We start from the raw sequence: 24693 nt of genomic DNA on the forward strand, positions 1-24693 counted from the left end.
AAGAAAAAAATGCTTATAAAAAGTTTCTCATTAAGTCACAGGAATAGCTTAGTATAAAATTTGGGGGGAAAATAACAGATTTTTTTCTAGCACGATGTACCATGCCATTAAATCTTCCGTTCATGACACCCATTTGATTTTTCAAATGTTCTTAATATTATTCTATAATTTTTCTCTCAAAGACTATTACTATACATTTGTTATTTTTTTGGTCCTGGCCTGTCTCCTACTATTAATCAAATTTATTATTTATTTGTTTCCTGTCATTAATCTTTACCATATACTCTTTTTTACTTGACCACCTGAGTAACTCCTTTTGTCTCTTATACCCATCAACCTTATGTAGGCTTACAAATACGTGCTCTGAGTTAAGACAAAATCTCTCAGGAATTATTCAGTTGTCCCTTTGGGAAATAGCTGAGATTCTGAAAGTTGTGTTTCTCTTTAACAGAATTGCTACAAAGGAAAAATGTACTGAATGGCAACTCTTACTTCTCCCCAATTTATGGAGCTCCCTCTGCATGAGAAAAGAATCTATACAGAATCTCAAATAAACACCTAATAAAAGAAATTCAGCTCACATTAAAATACTAAAATACCAGATGGTGGAGTTTAAGTATTATTTAACTACTGTTTATCCTACCCAGTGCTCATTTTAAATTCAAAGTTTTTGAGAATTATTCATAGAGCCATGGTTGTATTTCATGCAGATAACAAGCTAGTTTGGAGCGAATTACCAGAATGCACCCATAATTTCCATACTTCCTTGGTTATTGTTAATTTGGATTGCAACTATTAGTTGAAGTTGAGAGGCTTTCGAAAGCAAATCTACGTCAAGCTATTATGGACATAATTTGTTTAGCAATCAGTGGGGAGGGCAAATCATTAAATTTTACAGGGTGGAGGAACTCACCAAAGAATGTGATGTTCCATTTGCCAAAGCTGAAAAACACAACTGTTTGATGAGTGTGTTTCTTCCTCTGTAGCAGCCTGCCCACAGAACAGGCAATTATTCTTGCTTTTATCTAATGGCTGTGGTGTAACTTTTAAGTGAATGTAAAGCGCAATTTCATCTTCCAGCACCTCTCCATGTGAATGAATAAGGGTTCAACAGAGCTGTCTGTAACACAGCACAGTTCCCTTATGTAGCAACAGGGCCCTTTGAATTGATCACTAGGACACACATTATGGCAAGTGTATATTACTGAACTCTTCTCAACTCCAGTTCCCACCACACATTCGTATTTCATTCATATTGTGTTAGGGAAAACGACAAGCTTCCTGCTTCAAGTCAGTAAAAAAAATATATTAGGAGAACTTTCAAATGAACAACATCCATTTCGATGCTAAAAGCTAATGCTTTGACAGCTTGAAGAGTTTTTACCCATGTTTAAAATTAATCTTTGAACACAAAAGTTAAATTCAATATGACAGATCCCCAATGCCTGAAAAAGCTTTTACATGAAAAAGTAGGGCTTTAAAATTTTGTCTGATTTTATCGTTGAATTTTCCAAATAGTGGGAGCAACAGAAGTTAAAGGTACTCTACAACCATCCTACAAGTCATCCTTATTGCTCTTTATTGTTGAACACTTACTGTATGCCAGAATATTGTGCTGGAAGCTCTATATCCATGGTCTCATTTAATTCTTACAGTAATCCTCCAAGGTATTCCCATTTTACAGATGAAGAAACTGAGCATCAGAAAGGTTAGTAAGTAGAGAGCTAAAATTCCCACTTGATGCTGTCTCATTTTGGGGCATGTGTTTTTCTACAGCAGCATACTTCCTACTTCAGCAGAGTAGGTGTTAAACTATATATGAAAGTTAATGCTTGCACAGTTCATTTTTCAACACACCTGATGAAAAGTTTCCTTTGGGTGCATCTTTACACCCAGTCTTGCTCCTCCTATACAGTTTGCAAACTCACTGAGGTACAATTTGCAACACCTTATGGGGAGCATATAAATACTAAGACACTCCCATTAAGAAGCACATACTATATGCCTTCATTGAATTGCTCCTTAAATTCTCTCTAAGCTTGAAGTTTCTCATTTGTAAGAGGAATAATTATAGTACTTACATCATATTGGGAGATAATTCTCAATGAATGTCTTACATTTCTGCATGTCCTGGAAGCAGAGGCACTGACCTACTTTGTTCTGGCCTATTTGTTCCAGGATATCTGTACAGTAAATAGCCTTGGAATAAAGTGATGGTCTATTCCATCCCTCTGGAGCAAAGAATGGCATGTTTACTGTTCATTTAAAAATATTCAGGTTCCTGGAACTCAAGGCTCCTCTCCTGTAATGCAATCTCTGTGGCTGTGTGTTTGTGTGTGTGTGTGTGTGTGTGTGTGTATGCTGTGTCACCTGATCTTCTTCCTGTTGTTCAGGGGAATTGGGGCTTGCAGAACTGGCTCAAGAAAATGCTGATACTTTGGTTACTGCAATTTCTCTGGGTACTAAAGTCCTCTGTGTCTGACCCAAGAGTCTCATGTCTTCTGCCTACATCCATAAAATTGTAGCAGGCTATCTTGTTAGTTCGCAAGTAGGGTAAAAATCTCAAACCCTTCACAGTTTTTGACACCTCATATAGTTGTCAGAATTAAATGAGAACACTTGTGTAAAGAATTTAGTGACAGGCACAGTAGAAAATACTAAATATATTTCAGATATTGATGTGACTATTGTCTCAGAAAAAATACACAATTGGGTCATTAAAAATATGGGTATTTTGACATGTTACATGAATTAATTTCAAACTGCTTTTTGCGTGTGATAAACTATAATATGACATTCCTTTGTATATACTACAGTTAATTCAATTGGGACTCTTGGAGAATCAAGTCTGCAAAGACAGGCTTCATGAATTTTTGCCTCTTATGGCTAAGGCAATAAATACAGAAATAATTCTGAAGGCATATTTTCCAGTGTTACTTAAATATAGATCTTGCAGTGTTGTAATTGAGTTTTAAGAGAAATTTAATAAGCCAATGATACAAATGACATTCAAAGGTCTGCCAAAATTTCATGACTCAGAAATCACCGAAGCCTATGGTTCTTTATACACTTGATCTGAGAAACACCGGAAATATGATTTTTAAACCATCTGTGAACTATATAACTTACTGATGCAAAAATGAGTTAAGAAATACAAATGATAATATAGCTCTGATAACTATGGAATCCGTCTGGAATTCCTTCTGTTTCTCTTCATGATTTATTTCTTTATTTTAGCTCTGCCCTTGAATTTGAAGAGATTTTTTTTTTTTTTTTTTTTTTGTAGTAATGGCAAGTCATTTGACTCCTTATGCTTTTTGAGAGGGCTTTCAGTTTCATGTGCTCTGCCTTTAGCAATTCAAACATTTTATACGTAAGGATTCTCATGACAACGACCAATCACTCAGGCACTCTGGCTTTTGGTGTCACTGGTAGAACACTCCTGTCTTTGGATTATGTTTGCCTTTTCTTCAAAAATGAGTTGTTTACTGGAGAGTAATATGCTAAGTGAAATAAGCCAGGCAGCAAAAGATAGATACCATATGATCTCACCTATAAGAAGAACCTGATGAACAAAACAAACAAATGAGCAAAATAGAACCAGAGACATTGGAAATAAGGAATGAACTGACAGTGACCAGAAGGGAGTGGGGGAGATAACAGGGGAAAGAAAGGGAGGACTCTGGTCAAGGAATGAGTATAAATGACCCATAGACATGGGCAACAGGGTGGGGGTTGACTGTGAGAGTGGGATCGGGGGCAGGGGAGAACATTGGGGGTAAATTAGGACAACTGTTATTGAACAACAATAAAATAAAAAAATTAAAAAATGAGTTGTTTAGTGGGTAAATATAAGGAGAAATAGGACATTTCAATAATTTTAAAGTTTTTCTTATTGTAAGTATAAGAACGGTGTTACTCAGAGAACCATGAGGAGGCAGCGAGCAGAAGAAAAGAAGCTTATTTGAGGGAATTAGCAAGCGGAGAGGAAGCCGTGCTGCGAATGGCCCAACTCTGGGGTCCTAGGGATGGAGGGGCTGTTTTATAGGGGGAAAAAAAAAGAAACTGTTGAATTCAGTCGTTATCTCACAGCTGTGAGTCTAGGGCTCATCAAGGCCAAATGGAGCTCAGGTTGATGTACCCCACTATTATGGGAAACTCCCAGGGGGGAGGGGGGAGGACATGGGAACCAAGGTTGTCAGTAAGTAAATAAATACTTATATTTACAAAGTAAGATTTGCATTGGAGAAAGCTGAAAGACAAAGCTTTAAACAAGATTAACATCACCAATAATAAGACATATTCATATTATATACTCCCTGATATTCTTTTTTCTAATACATAATCTCAATTTAAGCAGAAGAGAACATTGAAAAAACCCAAACTGAGGAAAACTCTACAAGAAAAAATGGGCATAACACAAGAATAGACATTTTTCTAAAGAGGACATACATATGGCCAACAGACCCATAAAAAGATGCTCAACATTACTAATCATCAGGGAAATGCAAATCATATCCTCAATGAGATATCACCTCATGCTTGTCAGAATGGCTATCACCAATAAATCAACAAAGACCAAGTATTGGCAAGAATATGGAGAAAATGGAACCCTCATGCATTGTTCGTGGGAATGCAGATTGGTGCAGCCACTGTAGAAAACAGTTTGGCGGTTCCTCAAAAAATTAAAAATGGAACTGCCATATGACCCAGTAATTCCATTTCTGGGTACTTATGTAAAGAAATCTAAAATACTAATTTTAAAAGATATATGAAACCCTATGTTCATTGTAGCATTATTAATAAGATAGGGAAGCAAGATCGCTTACAAGTTATAAGTGTCCATTGACAGATAAGTGAATAAAAAAATGGTACATATATGCAATGGAATATTCGGTCGTCGGCAGCCGTCCGTCTCGAGAGACGATGGTGTAGCTTCTCAAGAGTCTATCTGCACCGCCGAGAATGGCTGTGCAGTCCAACTCGGGAGTGACACGGTATCTGTCTCCTCCCGTGTTGAATCGACATCTTGTGATGACGCTGGAGTGTCCTTTCCAGTGAAGCTGAAGCTACAGAGCCTGGGCAGGGTGATATGGAGGGTCTGCTGTTGCCCATGCAGCAGACCCCCCCTCTCTTCGCAGCTGAAGGGTCCAAGGGAAAGACGGAGTCAATACAGCTTGGCTTCAGGTGCGCTGCAGGAGTTGCCGGTGTTGACTATAACGTCAAACCGCCTTAGGGACTCCGGCTCCGGATTTTCTGTCGGGGTTTACTCCCTTAGCCTTTCCCCTGAAGAGGTATGCCGCAAGGCAGCGGAGGTTTTTTGGAGTCAGAGTTTTCCTTCTCTGATGTGCCCTGACTGGAAGATTGAACCAGCGACACTTAGCTCGCAGGCCGATGCTCAATCCACTGAGCCAAACCAGCCAGGGGCGCAATGGAATATTACTTAGCCATAAAAAGAATAAAATCTTGCCATTTGTGACAACATAATGGACTTAGAGGGTATTATGCTAAGTGATAATTCAGACAAAGAAAGACAACTACCACATGCTTTCATTTATATGTGGAATCTAATGAACAAAAATGAACAAACAAAACAGAAACAAACTCATAGATACAGAGAACAAACTGACAGTTGCCAGATGAAAGGGAGGATGTGATAATGTGCAAAAATGGTGAAAGGGATTAAGAAGTACAAATTGCCAGTTATAAAAATGGTTATGAGGTAAAGTACAGCATAGGGAATATAATCAATAATATTGTAATAGCTCTGTATGGTATTAGATGGGTGCTAGATTTATCAGAGTGATCACATCATAAGGTATATAAATATATAAATGTCTAATCACTATGTTATACATCTGAAACTAATGTAATATTGTATGTCAACTATGATTGAAAAATAAATATTTTGAAAACTTCAAGGTAATGAAAAACAGCAAAAGACTGAGGAACCGTCAAAGACTGGAGCAGGCTAAAAATTTATGACAAACCAAATGCAGTATAGAATCCTAAATTAGATCCTGGAACATAAAAAAAAGGACATTAGTAGAAAAACTAGTGTAATCTGAATAGTCTATAGTTAATAGCACAGTACCAATGTTAATTTCTTAGTTTAGAGAAAAGTACTCCTTTTGGTTACATAAGGTGTTAGCATTAAGGGAAGTTTAATGAAGTGTATATGGGATATTTTCAGCTCTTCTATAAGCCCCAGATTATCTTAAAGTAAAAAAAAAAATTTAAATAAAAAGTGAAAAAAGAGCAAAGAAACTTATGGACACAGACAACAGTGTGGTGATTTCAGGGGGGTGGGGAGGAAGGTGGAGTAGGGTACAGGGGGATAAATGGTGATGGGTGAAGACTTGACTTGGGGTGGAAAATACATAGTATAGTGTACAGATGATGTGTTGTGGAATTATGCACCTGAAACCTGTATAATTTTGTTAACTAGTATCACCACCGTTAAATTCAATAAAAAGAAAAAAAAGAGAAGAAACAGAAGTAGAAAACAAAAAATAAAATAAAATAAAAATAAAAGTGAATTATTTATTAATCATTGTGATAAAAGCTTGGCTTTATTTTCCATGCTAGGAAATAAAGTTAAAATACAACAGATTACTGCAAGGATAATTATGCAACATCATAAAGACACTGGAGGAACTGAGGTGTTTTAAGGAAGACATTCAGCAAAATGGCATCCACTTTGCTTTGTTCTCTTTTAATGTGTAAGTGCATGCATAGGTATAGTTTATCTCCCAAAGTAAATCTTAAGACCTTCTACCTTTTATTTTTCCACTATCTAGAATTTTTATACATATTTAATACTCTTTTTTGGTGTGGAAGATGATAAACAAATGCTCTCTGCTGGCTCAGATCTCATGCACTTTTTTTCCAGGTGCTAAAACCTGCTTTATAAACTTTTCAATTGCCTTATTCAATATGAGGTCTGAGCTAACAGTTTTTTATGTAAACTCAGGAAAATATTTTTTCTTGTATTTCTAATTCATAATTTCTTTCAGCATTAGCAGAACACATACTCAGAAAAGATTGCATGACACATTTTCTTTATCTAGTGACAAAAAAAATTCCCTTTCCATTAATACTCAATTATGTTGAGTGTTTATGTTAATAAATTAGAGTTGAAAGTGACAGGTGAGGTTTTTATGTTTATAGTGATATTTTTGAGAGGCTGAATAAAGATGCAAATTATATTGATGTTCATACAAATGAATTCTTATTCTGCTACCATCTTCTCCTTTAGATATATTTTCTCCTTGTTCTCTTCAGAAGGTATTTTTTAAGCATGTTCTGTCAATGTCACTTCAACAGAGATGGACAAAGATATGTGGGTCTTCGACTTCACCATCCTCTAGAATTGAGACTATTCGGGTCCCACTAGAAACCACAGCCTCCTCTTCTGATATTATAGTTGTGAAATATCTCCTGTATAAAACTGTCAGTCATGCCTAAAATTTCATCATTGAAACTTCATTCTATGGTTACTTCCTATTTAACTGCAACCAAAACTTAAAAAAGTAATGCACACTTGTGAACTATTAAATTCCTTCTAATAGGGTAACTGACTGAATATCAATTTGAAAAGAAAGAGCTTAGAAAAGAGGGGATATCAAAAAGTAAATAGGAAATGAGGAGGGTATATTAACTGGATTTTAGAATTCTTGAGACCTAAGGTTATATTTTGGCTTTTCCATTTATTAACAGGTTAACTTTGAATATATTCCTGTTTTTTTTTTTTTTTTGTTTTTGTTGTTTGTTTGTTTTAGCTCAGTTCATTTGTTAAAATGGAAACAGTTAGCCCTGACCAGCATGGCTCAGTCAGCTGGGTGTCAACATTCAAAGTGAAAGGTTTGATTCTTGGTCAGGGCATGTGCCTGGGTTGTGGGTTCAGTCCCCAGTTGGGGGCATGTGAGATGCAATCAATTGTTATTTCTCTCACACTGATGTTTCTCTCCCTTGCTTTCTTCCTTCCTTCCCATCTCTCTAAAAATAAATAAAATCTTAAAAAAAAAAAAAGTGGAACCAGTTTACTTACCTCTCTGGAATGCTATCAGATTTAAATGAGCTGAGAAATGTGAAAACACCTACCACGAGACCTACACTGGAGTAAGTGTTAAAGGACTTCTATTTTCTTTAAATATTGGAGATAAACTTGGTCCTCTCCACAGTTTTGACTATAGGAATAAATTTTGCTAATTCAGAGGTGTTAATGCAGTATGAAGCATCCTTCAATCACATCTCGTTTCAAGTTTGCACTTAGAAACTGGGTTATGGATGTGCGTGCAGCCTGACAACAAACTGACTGCGCAGAAGGCAAGAAAAACAGCTGCTCTGTCCTTTACACCAAGGTGGAATTTCATTTTCTTCCCCAGCACCCCAGGCTGGCTTGAGCTGAGAGGCAGTCAAGTTGGATGAAGGGAAGAAGTTACCAATGACAGAAGAAAGTGTCTGTGTAACCCAGCGCGGAGGGAGAAACCTGAGGTGAATCACTAACAATGACCTCAGTGGGAGAGGCAAGGCAAGGTGAAACTCCAGGGTTTTCTGGAGGATGAAGAGGTGAATGGTGGGCGGAGCCTTATTTCCAGAGTATGAAAGGGAGGTAACTGGCCTTTTCCATGGACCTGATATAGGTTATCTGTAACAACTGTTTCTGACGTCTAACCACCTCATTTCTGACCTGGAAAGGTATAAGTCAGGCTCTGTCCTGGCCTCATTGCAAACACAGTGAATACACAACTCAGTGTTGAAAACAATCTCTGAATAGCAGCTGAAGGAAGCTTTACTGCAAGCCACTTTTACAATCCAATTGTGCTCTTTTTCAGTAAAGGACAATTAAAATGACAAAAAGCAATGCTTATTTCTCCCTAAGGCTTTTCATTGAAGTTTACTTTATTCCTTTCTCTCTATATATTTACTTCAATTTTAGGCCCTGGCTGGTTTAGCTCAGTGGATTGAGCGTCGGCCTGCGAGCTAAGTGTCGCTGGTTCGATCTTCCAGTCAGGGCACATCAGAGAGGGAAAACTCTGACTCCAGGGAACCTCCGCTGCCTTGCGGCATGCCTCCTCGGGGGAAAGGCTAGGGGAGTGGACCCTGGCGGAGGGTCCGGAGCCGGAGTCCCTAGGGCGGTTTGACGTTGTAGTCAGCGCCGGCGACTCCTGCGGCGCACCTGAGGCCAAGCTGTATCGACTCCGTCTTTCCCTTGGACCCTTCAGCTGCGAGGAGAGGGGGGGTCTGCTGCATGGGCAGCAGCAGACCCTCCATGTCACCCTGCCCAGGCTCTGTAGCTTCAGCGTCATCGCGGGATGTCGATTCAACACGGGAGGAGACAGATGCGATGTCACTCCCGAGTCGGACTGCACGGCCATTCTCGGCGGTGCAGATGGACTCTTGAGAGGCTACACCATCGTCTCTCGAGACGGACGGCTGCCGACGACGATTTACTTCAATTTTGTCTCATCGCAGAAGGCAACACTAACCAGCATGCACTTTTGTCATCATCTGCCTGTTCTATTGTTTTGGGAATTTTTTTGAATGAATATCATCTTTGAATAACCTGGAACAATAACCCACTAATTTGAAGAAGCCATCAGAGATAACACAGAAAACCCACATATCTTCTGCCTGTTTTCTATGCTAGCTGTTCTCTGTGCTTTTGAGTGAGGATAAGTCAGTGCTTCAAAGACTGTTGGCAATGTACATAATCAGTGCTATTACTTTACAGTCATATTATTTTGACTCAAATATTATCACTCACTTTGATCATTGACCTTATTTACCAGGTAGTAATACAAAATTACTTTTTCTTTGTGTTTTGGGGAGTATGAAAGATAAATTTTTAGAAAGTAGTCTCTGAGCTCAAAGAATTTATAATCTATGGATAGACGTAGGATAGATATCTAGTGAGGAATTGAACTGTTTCCAAAAGCCACGTTTTGTTAATTTTGACAGCATTCAAAAATATCAAATGTGGGCTGCTGTTGAAAGGATTATATGCAGAGAAATTTGGTAGTAACAAACGTTAAAAAAAATAGCCTTGACTGGTGTGGCTCAGTTGTATGTCATTCCACAAAGCAAAAGCTGTTGGTTTAATTCCTGGTAAGGGCACATATCTTGGTTGTGAGTTTGGTTCCCAGTCAGGGCACATATGGGAGGCAATTGATGGATGTTTCTCTCTCTCTCTTTCTCCCTCTCATCCCCTCTCTCTAAAAATAAAGAAAGAAAGTCTTTTTAAAGTTTTAAAAAATATGCTTCTCCTTTTTCCAGGAATTCTACCTCTAGGAATTTGAATAGCTTCCAGGAATTGAAATGATCTCTCTCCAATGAAATAAATAGATGTGTAAAAAACTTATGTACAAGTTATTCATTGCACTGTTATTTATAAAAACAAACTATGGAAAACATTAGATACACTGGTAATAAATTTTCGTATATCTGTTAAACACTATGAAGTCATTAATGTAATAGTTACAATAATATTTAATAATAAGAGGGAATATTTATAATATATCAATTGAAAATTTTAGGTTACAAAATGTGTAGTGTATTTTCAAGTTTGTAAAAAGTATATATTTATAGATACATAAATAAAAAAATAACTGGAGTATATGCCCAAACTCTATTATGATTATTTCTGTGTGGTGAGATTAACATTGATTCTGTTTGTTTTTCTATATTCCTCAAAGTATTAGGTCTGCGGGAGAAAACCCAGTCATTGATAATATAATGGTTTCTTCCTCAGCACCCCAGAATGGTTTGTGTGACATTGATGCAACTTGGCAGCCAGGAAGAGTGGACTGAAATGCACATGTGTGAACAATGATGACTTCACTGTACTAGTCAGTGGGGGCAGTAGACACCATTTAGTGAGTATATGTACTGTGTGGCTATTGCATTCAAAATGACTAAGCGAGTAGAGCAACAAATCTGCATCAAATTTTGCTTTAAGCTTGAACATTCCTCTGTGGAAACTATTTGGGTGATTCAGAAGGCCACAGCTATGGGCAACTGGTGATTGGCAACTTCATCATGACAATATTCCTGCTCATGTATAATATCTCGTGCAGAGTGTTTTGACAAAATATCAAATCACCCAGGTGACTCAGCCCCACTACAACCCAGATTTGGCGCCCTGTGACTTCTGGCTTTTCCCAAAACTAAAATCACCTTTGAAAGGGAAGATATTTCAGACCATTGATGAGATTCAGGAAAATACAATGGGGCAGCTAATGGTGATTGGGAGAACTGTGTGAGGTCCTAAGGTGCCTACTTTGAAGGAGACTGAGGTGTCATTGTCCTATGTACGATGTATCTTGTTTCTGGTGTCTTTTTCAATAAATGCCTATTTTTTCATATTACATGGTTGAATACCTTCTGAACAGACCTAGTATTCAGTAAAAAGCATGTATATTTTGTAATTAAAAAGTAGCAACAAACTTTTAATAGTGATTTGGATTTCAAAGGTGATTACAACATGGAAATTTCAAAAAATGTTTTGGTCATGTTCAGTTTATTATGTAAAAAGCTAATTTGATGATTATTTAGGACTATCTCTGTCTTATCAGTTTCCAAACAAGTTATTGTACAAAAAAAGTATTTTACATATTTGTTTATATACAAGGAACATTTTCCCAAAGAGCATGGCAATCCAAATAATCTATAAAGAAGCATCTGCGTGCTTATGTTCTACAAAGTTCTCTGCCACAACTAGGGAGAAAACAAAATGAGTGGGGAGAAACAGTTGGGCTGTCAGGGTATGCAAAGTAGTGAACTTGCCCATGGTTACCCATCTCTGTACAAGCAGAGCCAGGAATTATGAAACAAGAAATGTCTGGAGGCAAAGAAGGTTTAAGTCCCATCAATGACTCTTGTACTGTGCCATGTGCCTCTGCTCACCATGTTGGCATTGACTCTTTCCATGAGTCACTGGGCTTGGAGACACATGGAGGTGCAGTGATCTTCACAAACCCTGGTTTCTTTCTCCTGTATTCACCGTTCACTGAGACCTGTCACTGCCTCCATCCTCACTTCATCTTCCTTTTCCTTTTAGTTTTTATTTTTATTAAGGTTAATCAGATACAACAGCTAAAGACTCCAATAGTTTATAAGGTCTGCTATGAAACAGCATTGCTCCACCCCTCCCCAACTTTTGGTCCTCCCCAGCATTAATCACTTTCATCTCTTTTACTTGATTATGTTGTCATTTAGTTTCACGGCTCTAGTAGCATTCTTCCTTGCTACTTCTTTAGTTTTCAGTTTCTGACATTGTTAACTGACTTCCACTGAGACTATGTATGTCTCTTTTCTCTCCTCTGCTCCCTCCACATATACATAGTTTTCTCATTCCCTTTCCTCCTGTAGTTATATTTTGTTTAACTTAATATTACATATTAATTCATTATCATGATTATATAATTCTATTTTTAGCTGAGATATGCAGTAACTGTATTATTCTTTTCCTGCACACACTTTGTTTTCCCTGGAGTTATGTTTTAATTTGTTTCATTTTTTTATATATTTAATCACTATTCAAGCTCACTTTTCAACAATTGTCTAAATATTTTCTTAAGAGTCTTCCTGAAAACTCATCTATTGAGTTTTTATTTTTAACTACAACACTTTTCATTTGTAAAAGCCCTTATTTGTAATGTGCATGAATTGAATCTTTATTATAGCATCCTGTTCTTGTTTTTGGTTGCATAATCTTTCAGCTCTGTAGATATTAATACTGTTTGGCTTTTATTTTTAAGTTCTCTTTTTCCCGCACAGTTTGTTATCTCCAAGTTGCTTTAAATATATTTGTTTCAGTCCCTATCTTTTAAATTATATGCTGGCTTCCAACGTCTGAGAACCCTTGATTATCTTCTCATATTTTATAGTACTATCCTCTCATATTTTATAAATAATTATATATGCATATATACAATATTATTAAGGACTTCTCATATTTAAAATGTTTCTCTTTTCGTATTTTCTAGATTCTGACTACCTCACTGGCCACTTCGAATGCATTAGTGTGCCTTATAGATTGTGAATTTCATTATAGTGTGAACAGGTTGAGCTATTTACTTGAGAAATTTCTGATATGAGCATCTTTACATCTTCTTGAATTATTATTTTCCAGAGACCTTAAATCCCTTCCCTGGATGGTGAAGAACTGGCCACCAGCATATGGGGAGCTGAGTGGGCAAAGATGGTTGCATTTACTTAATTCTCCAATTTTTAATGCAGTAGTCAAACCTTCAGTTTTGTCTTTTTGCTCCCAGACCAGAGACTCTGTCTTACAGACTTCAGAAAATAAAACTCCAGTCCTCAATAATTATAACTGAGTTCTATTCAGAAATCTTATAGAAGACCATCATTTGTCCAAGTATGTCTGTCTATAGTCTTGTCACATTTGGGGGGAAACTGTGCTTTAGAATTCCTAAGGGCAAATACTAGTTTAATAAAAATAACTTGAAAATATGGAACATCAAACACACACTTGAAGTGTAATGGCTTGTATTGTATTCCAAACATACAATGTGTGAGCAGCTGACTTCACATTAAACAGAAATGATAATGGGTATTAAAGTCACACTTTTCTCCATATTCAACCGCAAGCATTCTATCCTTTTCCAAGAAGGTGGTCCAGTGTGACAGGTTTCCCAAGATCAGTAATCATATTCATAGGTTTGCAATGTGCTCCTCTTGCGCATTTCACTTGGGGTAACTGAGAATGCTTTCTCAGACTACCTCCCTGAGATCAAGGTGAACTTTAAATGTAAAAATACACGTTTGCTTTTGATACTAAAATAAAATTCAATCCTTAGCATTTTCCTATAGTGGCAGAGTCCCTAAAGCATTCTGTTTAACAGATAATATCTTTCCTATGGTCTCATTTGTAAAGACATTAAAGAATTGAGGAAAAAAGAAAATATTTATTTTCAACCATAGTAATGGGACTTCTTTCATATTTTGAAAGCTCTTAACTTTCATTTGTGTTTGAATATTGTTTCCTTTCTGATAATACCTGACATTTAAACAGGATTTGTTAATAAAATTTAGACCACCTTCCATTTGACTAACTGGGCATGATTAACTCCATCAATCAGGCTTTCTAACATTTTCCCCACAAATTAAGCTTTGGAGCTTTGAAAAAAATGAAACAATCAAATTACTGTTATTTGAAATAGATACAGTGTGTCATGCTGCAGTTTGGTTTATAATGGCAGCTCATTATCATACTCATTACTGTGAATTATAGGAGTTTCCTGGCTGGCCTTCGTTAACCATCTGGCTTTAAACATTGATTTGTGGTTATGTATGCTATTTTTACAAAAGAGCACCTGAACATCTACTGAAAGCATTTGTTTCATCATGTTCTACATATTTTTAAAGGCCATGAATCTTGCTGTTGTGAAAATCTCATAGATTCTGGTGTATTTTCATCTCTGACTTATGTTCATGTATTATTTATCCAGAGAAGATACTAGCCATGTCATCAAGTCTTGATCCTATAAGCTGCTTTTCCTCAAGAAATTTACTAGGATCTATGATAGGAAAGGAGAATAAATGGGAGACAAACCTAATTCTACAGATTTCTGTTGCATTGTAGTGAAAAATTTCATATACTTGAAACTATGTAAGGACCTGGACATTGGAGTACTTTATTTTACTTGCTTTTTACTTTTTTTAGAGGGAGAGGCCGGGAGGAAGAAAAAAACTGATGAGAGAAAGAAATATTGACTGGTTCCCTCTGCAACATAGCCATGTGCCCTGAGCCCCTGACTGGGAATCTAACAAGTGACCTCTCTCTCTGCTAGACGACACCCAACCAACGGAGCCATGTCAGCCAGGACTGAAGTATTTTAAATAAGAGGATATTAAAAGCAATCATTCATTAATTTAGTCAGGAAGTATTTACTGAGCACTTATTAGGGAACAGGGACAGGTGCTAGAGATATTTGTGACACAACAGTAAAGACTAAGGCCTCTACCACATTCATTTGGACACCAAACACAGGACAAGTAATTAAGACAAATAATTAAGATCAACTGGACTCTGCAACAGAGATGACTTTGGGGAGGAAAGCAACTCTAGATTTGGTGGTCAGGAAAAGCCTCCCTGAAGGTGTGATATGAGAACTGAGACCATGTGAGCAATCAGTAGAAGAAGCTTCTTGGTAGAAGAGACAATGAATTTAAAGGACCTCAGTCTATAAAGAGTTTGATGTTGCATGAGACAGAAAAGAGGCCTCTAAGCACAGTTATTACAGACTGTGATGAGAGATGAGTTTGGAAGTGCTGGCAGGCGCCAGATTCTGTAGGGCCATAATAAGGAGTCTGGACTTAATTTTCATTGTGACTTACACTTTAAAAATATTACTATGCCCTGGCTTGTGTTTCTCAATGGATTGAGCACTGGCTTTCAAACAAAAAGATTGCCAGTTCAATTCCCTGTCAGGGCACATGCCTGGGTTGCAGGCCAGGTCCCTAGTTGGGGGCATGCAAGAGGCAACCACACATTGATGTTTCTCTCCCTCTCTTTCTCCTTTGTTTCCCCTCTTTCTGAAAATAAATAAATAAAATCTTTAAAAAAATAAATAGAAATATTGTTATGGTTATTATGTAGAAAGATAACTCCAGAAAGGCAAGAGTTGAAAGATGGAGACCCTTTAAAAGGCAATTATAATAGCAAAAGTGATAGATAATGATGATCTAGATCGGGGTAATGGTATTAGAGGTAGATATATAGAAATAGATAGGTGTGTGGTTTTGGAGAGGAACCAAGATGACATTCATGCACTGGATGTGAATAATCAGGCAAGAATAGAAAACAAGGACGATTTCTAGGATTTTGGATTAAAAAAATGAATGGAGAGAGTTGTCATTTACTGAGATGAAGAATTCTGTCAGAGAAATATATTGGCGTACCAGAGTTCATTTTTTGACAAAATAAATTTAAGGTGTCTATTAGACTTAAAGATGTAAATAGGAAATAGGAAGTTGGATATGCGTCTTAAAGTATATAAATTGGTTAAGATAAAAGAAGATCACCCAGTGGGAAGAATGTAAACCAAGAGGAAGAAGCCCAGAACAAATTTGTGATGTTCCAGGAAGGAAAACAGAAACCATCATAATCAGAATTATAAGTAATTGATTATGCAGAAGTCAGAAATAGAAAGAGCCAAAGGGGAATGCTGAGGTGTCCAGAGTGGTAAGAACCAGCTACCACCCTTAAGCCTGGAGAACATAGGAAAGAGGCCTTTAATCAGAGCTTATGTATGAAGGAGGGACCCTACAGAACTAGGGCTTGGGATCTGGGGGAAAACCCCATGCAAGCTGGTGTTCACATCTCTGAAGAAGGTCATGGCCCGGTGGGTTCTCCCAGGGCTCAGGAGGAGAAAGTAGCCATGTGCCTCTTACTGGGGCTGCCAAGGGTCTCAGCTTGGTTGCTAATAGAATGGAACTCTGGTGCTGGAAGAAGGTGGAAGTTGTAGCCAACTGTGGGTAGTTACTGAAGATTGCTGACAGGAAGTAAAAATGGGAAATAAACCTCCCCTCGCCTTCTTGCTACTTTCACTATTCCTCTGGTGATTCCCTTTAGTAAAATTTATTAGGAAGCTAGCTAGCAGGGAGCCTTGGAAATGTAGTTTCAGCAATCCCAGCCCCTCAATATAGAACGTGGGCTTGGAGCTGAGAAATGACTCTTCAATATTCCCCAGTTTTTGATGTGAGGAAACAACGTTGCTTTCACAGAAGATATGCAATTCTCACATGAATATAAAGTGAAGGCTATTAAGGTGGCATTATACTGATGGCCCAGAAAGGCCAAGATAACACCTCCTTGCCTATGAGCAGACCAAGGTCAGGCATGGGGTGTTACATAGTTTCTCTCTCACACTGATTCCAGAGCATGAGTTTCCTTCCTCTTCCTTCCCTGGAAGAACTAGCCTAATATTTTCATGAATACTTTCCAGAAATATTTTTTGCACATATAGGTGCAGGTAATTCATTCATTCATTCATTCATTGATTAACTCACTCATTCACTCATTGAACATTTACTGAGAACCTATTCTGCATTTGGCACAGCTCTCAATGTTGGAGGCATAGGGACAAACATGACAAAATTCCTGTCCTTAGGGACATTAAGTCCTAATAAATTGATGTGTACAAAAGGGAAGGGTAAATAATAAACATATGAAATAATTTTTAAAATATTTTTCAAGTAGTGCGAAGGGCTAGGAAGACAAATAAACAGGGTGACTTAATGTAAATAACAAGCGTGGAGTGCTCTAGCGATTATGGATGCTATTTCACAAACATGTTAGTAATGTCAGACAGTTTCAAGCAAAATAGGCTAATTTCTTCAATATATTGTTGTTACTAGCTAGAACATCTCTTTAAGGGGGAGAGATTTGCACTAAGACCTGAAAAATGAGCATAAGTCAGCTATGTGAAAATTGAGGACATTCCTGACAAAAGGGATAGCAACTACAAAGGCCCTGAGGCTGAAGTGAACTTGGCATCTCTGAAAGAAAGGCCAGAATGGCTGCAAGACAGTGAATGGGAGAGTGTATCTACACACAGTCCTGCATCTACTCTATTTTATTTAACAAAATACCTTGGAAATTAGTCCATAGTAGAACCTTTCTTTTCTTAGTGACCACATGATATTCTATTGTATAAATGTTCAGTTTATTCAAGCATTTTTTCTATCATCAGAGGTTTAGCTTGTCTGCATTCTTTGTTCTTACAAACAGTATTCAGCGCTCTAATAAAAATCATTGTGCATATGGTTTTACACATTACAGTAATAACTGTATACCTGTAAGAAAAGTCCTAGAGATGTGTATGCATTATGAATTTCGCTATGTTCACTTTACATTTTGGTAGATATTTCCAAATAGACTTCTAAAGAATGTTACCAATTTTCATCCTTATCAGCAATAATGCCTTCAACTTCATCCATCCGATGAACCATAAAATGTTTGGGTCTTACTCAATCTGCCACATGAAAGTAATATTTCACTGTAGTTTTATCCCGTCTTATTTTCTTTATTGGAGAGATCTAATTCATTTTCATGTGTTTAAAAGCCATTTACTCTTGTGTGTGCATGAAATCTTAGTTCATGGTTTTTGCCCATTTCCATTGGATTTCTACGTTTATTTCTGTAAGGAGTTCATTGCTGGCTGGCTCCTACAGCAAACCTAGTGAGTATGCCCATGGATGGGGAGGGGTGACAAAGATCCTCATCCTCCACCGACTCCCCAATAGCTGTTGACTTCATTACCAGTCTAGAAATTGTCCTGGTAACCTTGGTTTCTTTCTTGTGCTCTGTTCTGGAAGCTGAAGCAATACTCTTAGGGGAGGTGAAACCAAGATTTAGTCTCTCTATTCTCCCACCGACTCCAGGTCCTAAGTCATCAGCACAGAGCTGAGAAGCATCCCCCTCTTACATGGAATTCCGATAAAAATCCAAACGTGATTATAGTTGGAGGCTTCTTCCTAGTTTCGTGTATTTCTCTGCCACAAACTGCAGGGGTTATTGATGGAACTTGGTTTCATGCTTGTACTTGTGTCTGGATGAGCATGTGAGAATGTTTCTATTATTCATTCTAGGTAATTATAGCCATGAATAATAGAACACAACTGTGTTTAATCAGGAGAACCAAGAAGAAAATAATATGTTATTGTATCATCTCAGAATCCTCTACATTACTCCCCTCCCCCAGAATACTTACTTACTCTCCCATTCAAATGCACATATGCAATTTTGTATGGATGTTGGAATCTATGTTTACCATGATTTAAAACCAGTAATCAGAGAGTTATTTTTCTCACTAGAAATGATTAAAGGAAGATGCATAATTCTGGAGACCACATAATCATGCATATGGAATATTTTTACATAGTGGAGACCCCCCAATAGACGTCACTGTAAATAAGCAGGATAGTCTGAAGTTTAACTACAGATAAATCCATTCCCATTATCCCAGACCATACATCATATACACTCTATCATATGAACTTATGCAGAGAATCTGAATGGGGTGAAAAAAAAAATGCCTTTATAAAAAGGTAAAAAAGTCACCTCCTGGGATTTCAAAGGCTTTTTTTCAGAAATACTTTGAATAATTCAAGGGCTTCTGCCATAGGACTGCCACACTCTAAAACTTAGAGGGATTACTAAGTCTTAATAATACTGATAATACAAAATACTCTTACAAGTTCTCCATATTACTTCTTGCCCATGTCTTACCTTTAATTAATGTTTTTTTTTTGAGCCAGAAGAGCAGTAGTTTTCTTTGCTACTTTTTTACTAAGAGTAAGAGATTTGCTGTTCTTTTAAAATCTTGATCTTCAGAACTTTTCTACTAAGAGAAGCACAGAAAAATACAGGGATTCTAAGTTCTGAAATACAATTAACATATCGTTCAATCTCAGAACTTCCCTAAAACAGTACTGAGCAATATTTTACATGTTCTCCTATGCCATCTATCATTCATTCACTCATTCGTCTTTTTGGTTATTTATTTATTTATCTGTTTGGCCAACAAACAGTTGCTGAGCATACTTTGACTTCCAGATGCAGGATTAGGTGCTGAAGCTCACAAAGGTGAATGAGACATAATCTGTGAGTAACATTTCACTTATAGGACAGACATGGGTATGAATAAGTGTAATGAAGTGCTTTATTTCATTTGAACCTAAACCAAGCCTTGTAAGTGATTGCCATGGTCTGAATATTTGTGTACCTCCCCATTCATGTTGAAATCTTAGCCCCCAAAGATGATCATATTAGGAGGTCAGACTTTGGCTAGTGCTTCTGTAATGAGTATAGAAACCTCATACATGAGATTAGTGCCTACAAAAGAGGTTCTGCAGAGTTCCTTAGTCCCTTCCTCCTTGTGGAGATACAATGAGAAGTCTGTGACATGGAAGAAGGCCCTCACCTAACCATGCTGGTCCCATCATCTTGGATTTCTAGCCTCCAAAACTGTGAAAATAAACTTCTGTTTTTTATAAGCCACCGAGTCTGTGGTATTTTGTCGTAGCAGTCTGAATGGACTAAAGTAGTTAGGTAGGACATTTGTTGTTAATCTTATGTTACAGGTAAAGAAATGGAGGCTTATGTGATAGTTCAATAAATTGTCCAGAGCCCTACAAATAGCAAGTGTAGGATCAAGACACAAACTCAATATTAAAATTCCAAATCTGCATTTTTCCCGTTGTCATGCTACATGGTGCTAATGTCCTTCCTTGAGAAGCTTCTAGAGGCAGCATTGCTATTGTGACCACTTTACTGACCCTTCCTATCTGTGTCATGAACCATGAAGTATGTTCATTAACAGATAAATTCATTAAATAGAGTAATATTTTATTCTCTTTATCTGTTAATAATAGAAAGATGAGCTTGTACCATGCCCCAAAGTTTTCAAAAGCTGTGCCTTAGCAATAGCAAACTTTAAAATCCAATTAAGCCCCGTGTGTGGAGGAATCAGACTCATTCCTCAAAGCAAACTTACACATCTTCCCAATGATGTTATCTCCACCACAGATTTTCCTTCCCCCCGCCCCCGCAACTACCAAATTATCATGGTGTTCCCTGCAGAGTCAAATTTTAATATACAGCAAGCCAAGTTGTGATAAGCTTGAGAAAGAGATAAAGCCAGCGGATCACTGGCATAACAATACAAACTGACTGACTACTTAGAAATGATGTACCCAAAAGCAGAGTTTACACATAAATGGTACAGGGTAAGGTATGGCCAAGAATAAACACACACATAGTTACGGTAATTGTAAACAAATAACATCATGTTTAGGTAGAACTTTACCACCTCTCCTGCAAATTTCTGATCTCTGGAATGATATAGATATGATCTAGAATTGGCTAAAAAAAAAAAAGGCTTCTACATCTTAGGTGTCATTGATCACATTGCCCCAGCTAAACCAACGAGACTCAATTTGGGGATGTTTGTTGGGACCACAAGAAAAATAAAACGCTTCTCTTCCTTCCTTCCTTCCTTCCTTCAAGCCTCCAGGGATAATAGTGTCAGCTTAGCAGGCTATTCTGAGAATTAATTGAGAAAAGTTATCATAAAATTATTTAGCACATTAGTGCATAACAAGGGCCGGCTTTCTTTTTTAACATTTACCTCTTTTAGCATTTACCATAGAATATTTACTTTACCTTAAAGTATTTAAGTGTTTTCATATTTTATTTTAACCATTGGTCTATCCATCCAGGCAATATTAGATATGTGTTTATATGTTACCAAAACCAGACTGATCAACATACTTGCACTACAAACTACTTTCAAGTCTAAACTGCTTACCTGAAATTCAGTCTATGATTAGGGGCAGTGGGAGCTAGGAGTTTTTTAATTAAGGCATTAAAAATATCACGGAGATTTTTAGAACAAAGAAAACAAAAAACACTCTAGTAATTGACTTTTGCACTGCTCCCTGCCTCTGGATTGACTGTGTACCAAGGTTGTAGGTCATCCCCCCCCCCCCCCAAAAAAAAAATCTGTTGTGGTTAAATGAAGGAATGAATAAAAAGAAGAGGTCAACTGAGAAAGTTTTTCTCCCTTGGGGATTTTTCAGAGATATTTATTTTTAGAAACCATTCTTTCCCTTTCAGTTCTAAATATTAAGAAAACTGTGTACTCCTGGGATCTCACTGAAACTGGAGGTATTTTTTCCAAGGAAACCGGCAGGATTAAAGACATTATGAGGAAGAGTCCAGAGTATTGTGGAGAAATCAGTGTACCATGTTTATTGGATTATTTTAAATGGCTGTGATCTTTAAAATAAAAGATTGCATTTTGTTATAGCAACTCAAAATGCCAGTAACTATGCAAGCATTTAACTGTTTCTGGCCTCAAGATTTCCTAATAGAGTTTACTTTTCATTAAGAGATAAAACCTTAAATCATTCTAGGCTATGTTTTCTTCAAAACATATTTTAGTTGTTCACTAAACATCAAGAAAAGAGGTAGGCTGAATCTTGTGGACTGCACAGCTGAGGTTTATGGTACTCAATGGTCACAGCCTCTAATAATCTATACTTTTTAAAAGATACAAGTCACTGGGAAAAAAAGGTTGATTACTCTTTTTCTGAATTACAATTCTTAGTAGTGAGCGAAAGAAACACCTATCAAACCGGTATAAGGAGAGAGAGAGAGAGAGAGAGAGAGAGAGAGAGAGAGAGAGAGAGAGAGAGAGAGAGACAGAGACAGAGAGACAGAGAGAGAGAGAGAGACAGAGAGAGAAGAGAGAGAGCATCAAAAGGAGTTTATTGACTTAATTATCTGAATGCTACAGAGGTAACTTGCACTTCAGGTATGGCCAATTCCAGGGTGTGAGATAATATTAGGGTTCAGTTTTCCTCCATTTCTTTATTTAGATTTTTTTCCCTGTTGTGGACCTTCTAAGCTCTCTAGAGACATCCCTTCCCAGCTTCAAATCAAGCAAGCAAGAAGGGAGGAAGGTTGGGAGAGAAGGAGAATAGGAGGGAGGGAGAAAGGGAGAGAAGGAGAGAGAGGGAAGAAGGGTTCCCTCCTCCAATGTAGTTGAAAGGGCCCGGGAGCACTCCGGGGAGGCCTGGATGTTCCAAACCTCTTACAACCAGGCACCAGGAGAGTGAGCACTTTCTGTATCGCAGTCTAGGGCTCCTGATTTCTGGGGTTTCTTTCCAAGCAGCAGTCTGATTAGATGAAGGGGCCAAGTGTGGATGTGCAATTGCCTGATTTGTTACTTTCTTCTGACTCTCACCAAAGTCCTCTCCAAAAAGCAGCAGGTAATCAGAACCAGTTGCTCTCCCAGGACGCAGACACAAAGAAACCCTTTACTGCTAATCATATTCCCTATTTTTATGTGAATTTAGAGTTGTAACCTGATCACCTTCCAAACTCCCTCCCAGATAATTATTAATGATAATTATTAAGACCACAAAGTTCAGTGATAAGGAAAACTCTGACTCCAAAAAACCTCCGCTGCCTTGCGGCATACCTCTTCAGGGGAAAGGCTAAGGGAATAAACCCCAACAGAAAATCCGGAGCCGGAGTCCCTAAGGCGGTTTGACGTTAGTCAACACCGGCAACTCCTGCGGCGCACCTGAAGCCAAGCTGTATTGACTCCGTCTTTCCCTTGGACCCTTCAGCTGCGAATAGAGGGGGGTCTGCTGCATGGGCAACAGCAGACCCTCCATATCACCCTGCCCAGGCTCTGTAGCTTCAGCTTCACTGGAGAGGACACTCCAGCGTCATCGCAAGATGTCGATTCAACACGGGAGGAGACAGATACCGTGTCACTCCCGAGTCGGACTGCGCAGCCATTCTCGGCGGTGCAGATAGACTCTTAAGAAGCTACACCATCATCTCTCGAGACGGACGGCTGCCGACGACGAATGTTACCACGTTAAAGCAAGGATCCTATTGTGAAGGCAACCTGATATAGAATATAATTGTGTATTTTTTTCTTTTATCCTCACCTGAGGACACTTTTCGTTGTTGAGAGGGACAGAGAGAGAGAGAGAGAGAGAGAGAGAGAGAGAGAGAGAAGGAGAAGAAACATAGATTGGTTGCCTTCTTGTAAGCACCCCTACCAGGGATCAAATCCATTCCCTGATGGGCATCAAATCCATGACTTTTCGGTCCAGGGGAGAATGCTCCAACTAACTTAGCCACACCAGCCAGGGCAAGTTGTGTACTTTTGACTAAGATCTTTTTATCTACCTGACTGAGCCCCACTTTGCTCCTGAAGTTCCCCACTCTTGTGTTTAAAAGAATGAAAATCATATCATGGTTCTTCCTCTTTCTTTCCTTTGTCTTTGTTTCTCCCAGTACTCCGGTTGATCTGCTCAGCTCAGCTCCTCTCATTTATTAGATAAACTCCTGCTATTGCTACTAGTTAATCCTAATTATCTCCTGTACCATAAATGACTCCTCTGAGCTCTCTCAATAATTCCTGTTTAAGAAATGAAGATAATGAGATCTGAGAAGCTAGTTGCATCACTAGTAACACTAGGATGACTTGAATTCAAAACTGTTTATTCCAAAGCCCATGTGCTTTATTTCATACTCTATCATTCCTCTTGTGATTGCTTCATTTGTGATTGATTTAGAAAATTAAGTGGTAAGGGAATGGATTTTTTTGGCTTACTTAACATGAATTATCCCCTATGACCAATTATGCTGCTGTTGAACATTTTCAATACATAGAAATAAAATGTATATGTTCACATATTTTATTTTTTTTCATTATTATTATTTCACATACAAACATCCTAAAATTGATTTCTTTTCTCCCCAGATTTTTAGCAAGAATCAATCATTTCATATAGCTTTGCAATGTTTAAGAAAATTATGCTATTTTTACATAAACATCTTATGGAATAATATTCTCCGGGGGAGAAAAATGAGGTGATAAATAATACACAAGGTTAATTCTAGTTTCCTCAAAATAACTTCTGCCCTCGGTTCAGTCTGTATGATCTTACTGGTATTGATATGTGTAAATGTAAGTATTGACAAAGCTCCTGTGCCAGGTTCCAAGTGGCCAATAAATATAGCCAGCTAGCAGCGGATGTTGAAAATATTTACAAGGTTATCTACAGTTTGAAGTTTTGCTTGTGGTTTATTATTTGCAAAATTCCTTTTAATTTGATGAGCAGGATTTTATTTTATTT

Source organism: Furipterus horrens, unplaced genomic scaffold (assembly GCF_987537825.1).
Source record: "Furipterus horrens unplaced genomic scaffold, mFurHor1.1.pri manual_scaffold_5, whole genome shotgun sequence".
NCBI classification, from domain to species: domain Eukaryota; kingdom Metazoa; phylum Chordata; class Mammalia; order Chiroptera; family Furipteridae; genus Furipterus; species Furipterus horrens.